A 3,022-nucleotide genomic window follows, 5' to 3' on the forward strand; every position below is an offset into this window, starting at 1 on the left:
GGGAAAAAATGAATGAAGGAAGGCAGGAGCTCATAGAGATCCTCGTCAGGGTGTTTTGCCGGTCCTGAAAAACCCTCACACTCCTCAGTGATCCCTCACAACTCACGCTGCGATGTGTAGCAGGTCTTTGACAGGAGAGAACTGATTTTCAGTGGTGGGATCTCGATCTTGAACATAAACTGCTGTTGAGCAGGTTAACTGTTCAGTGTAAGTTAACATGGCGATGGACCGTGGTAAGAAGTGAACCATTGTAGTAAGACTGAAAACCCAGGATTTAACCTGAAGTTCCCTCACTAACCCCAAATCCTGCTTCGTAGTCCAGGCACCAGGTTTGGTGTACTTTGTTGTCAAAGTTGTATAAATATCTGCTGTCAGAAGTGGGATTTGAACCCACGCCTCCATGGGAGACTGCGACCTGAACGCAGCGCCTTAGACCGCTCGGCCATCCTGACTTCAAAGGAACAGGGCCAACATAAATTTTTGATAGAGCTAGAGATCAGAAATGACATTTTTCAAGACATTTTGTTTTCAACAAGTAATCCGAACAAGATCTTATTATTCTGAAAAGTTGTTGACTGAATCACTTTACTCACTTTGGGCGCCTTCCACTATCCTCATTGCCATTGTATATATTTTGCTGAAAAAAATTTAGAATATCACAGTTCGTCAAATGTGCATTTTGAACACAAAGTGTTTTGTCCCAATTGGATGCATTCTACATGAAACAATGTGTACATTGTGAGGGCAGTTGTTGTATGAACAGCATTAAGAAGAAGAACATCATTATTTCTATTGATTCAGGAAGTGTGACAACTACCACAACACTCCTTATTTGTTGCACTTTGCTCACAGCAGGTTCCACCGAGATTTGAACTCGGATCGCTGGATTCAGAGTCCAGAGTGCTGACCATTACACCATGGAACCTCCTCCATGGCACTTCTCCTGCTGCCTCCTGCCACTCTCCACCTGCTGACCTTTATGTGTGGAGTTTGCATGTTCTTCCTGTGACTGCGTAGGTTGTTTGGTGGGCGCTCTGGCTTCCTGGAACAGTCCACAGTGAAGGTTAACTGGTGATCCTGTTGGCTGCATGTGTGAGTGTAAATATGCATGGTTGTCTGTCTCTTTGCGTGAGCTGTGTGACGGGCTGACGACCTTCCTGCCTCTCGCCCAGGGTCAGCAGAGATAGGCTGCAGCTCTACGTAATTCTCTATTGAATAAAATGTCATACATCTCAACAGACATTTTTGGACAGATGATGAAATTTGATGAGTTGATAAGTGGACGATAAGAGGAAAATCAAAATCTGAATTGTCCAAAGGAGAGGAATGAGTTTAACTTGAGATTGTTCTGCAGGTTGTTCCAGGTCGCACATTCACACCAAGTAAAACTGGATTTTCCCGGGTTTTTCTTTTTCATGGGGAACATGCCAGTTCAAACTGACAGTAAAAAAAATCCAAGTTATGTGTACTGCAACTGGAGCAGCCAATTAAAAAAGAAGAGGTCTTGAGCAGCAGCTTGGTGAACTCCCAGAATCCATTGCTAGTAATGCCTCGGCCACATGGCAGAAGATAAAAACTGTATTTCAAAACTACCTGATTTCTATCAGAACCAAGTATCTCCAGTCATAGGACTTTTGCAAACAGTCAAAATGCTCTCTGCAATGGCCAAGAATCAAACCCGGGTCAACTGCTTGGAAGGGAGCTATGCTCCCCACGATACCACCATCGCCACATGACAGGTACGTTTTTGCTGTCAGCTCAGCATAGGCAGTATAGGCAAATGCCAAGGGCGCCGACATCCACGGGGGGCGCCACAAGCTTACCCGTCTAACTGACGTGTATTCAGGCAAGTATTTATCAACAAGCGGTGATGCAGTTTCTCTACCTTTAGCAGCAAAGACTTTACGTTAGTGTCTTAGCTGCTAACGCTAGCAGCAAAGACGTTAGCGAACCGTCTTCGCTAACGGCTGAAGATGACGGTAGAGAACCTGCATCGGCGCTTGTGGTTAAATATTTGCCTAAATACACGCCAGTTAGCCAGGGAGTGTCACAAAGACTTGTTTCTTCAGTTTCATTTAGTGTGTTGTTTATACTTAAATGAAAGCTTGAATACAGGCATACAGTTTGTGTTACTGTATGAAAATTAGGAATGAAATTCACTGTGATGCTCGGGGCACAAACTACAATCTTGCCTCGGGCACCAAATTGGTCCTGGCTGACTGCATGGGAGATTGTGACCTGAACCTGCCTTAAATCGCTTGGCCATCCTGACCTCAAAGAAGCTGGTTATCACAGATAAAGAGTGGTCAGAAGACAGAAATGAGAAGAAATGAACAGAACTGATTTAGAACATGTCAGAACATGAACGAGCAGCTGAAATGCCTATAAGAGTCACTACATGAAAACACTTGAACCTTATAGGCAGGATTCAAACTTGCGCGTGGAAAAGCCAATGGATTTCTAGTCCATCGCCTTAACCACTCGGCCACAAGAACTCAGTCCACGAATCTTATGGTTTGCCTTTAAAGGATGAATGACCTCAAAAGCTTTTCATTAGTCACTGGTCAGATGGCAGACATGGGTCTGACATAGGGCTGGGCGATATGCCGGTATTAAAAATATCCATCCATACATTATCTATACACCGCTTAATCCTCATTAGGGTCGCGGGGAGGGGGCTGGAGCCTTTCCCAGCCGACTTAGGGCGAAGGCAGGGGACACCTTGGACAGGCCACCAGTCCATTGCAGGGCTACACTCAGAGACAGACAACCTAGCACACTCACATTCACACCTACGGACAATTTAAAATCACCAATTACCCTCAACATGTTTTTGGATTGTGTGGGAGGAAGCCGGAGAACCCGGAGAGAACCCATGCTGCAAGGGGAGAACATGAGATCTGTTTCAATTAATTTTAAATCATATTCTGTTCATGACATTGTGCTGCAACCTCAGACTTGAACAATGTTTTTATATTTCATCTTAAGCTGCTGCCCAGTGCGCTTCTCCCCCGCGGGATTG

General features: G+C 44.9%; 2 non-coding genes across 2 annotated transcripts; both read right to left on the reverse strand.

Moving 5' to 3' along the window:
• Positions 1-369: 369 nt before the first annotated feature.
• On the reverse strand, positions 370-452 carry trnal-cag (transfer RNA leucine (anticodon CAG)). Its single transcript has one exon. It is a non-coding gene; the product is annotated as a tRNA-Leu (tRNA).
• A 401-nt stretch (positions 453-853) lies between these two features.
• Positions 854-925, reverse strand: trnaq-cug (transfer RNA glutamine (anticodon CUG)). Its single transcript has one exon. It is a non-coding gene; the product is annotated as a tRNA-Gln (tRNA).
• Positions 926-3,022: the final 2,097 nt, after the last annotated feature.

Source organism: Stegastes partitus, unplaced genomic scaffold (genome assembly GCF_000690725.1).
Source record: "Stegastes partitus isolate 25-593 unplaced genomic scaffold, Stegastes_partitus-1.0.2 Scaffold4057, whole genome shotgun sequence".
In the NCBI taxonomy this organism is placed as follows: Eukaryota; Metazoa; Chordata; class Actinopteri; family Pomacentridae; genus Stegastes; species Stegastes partitus.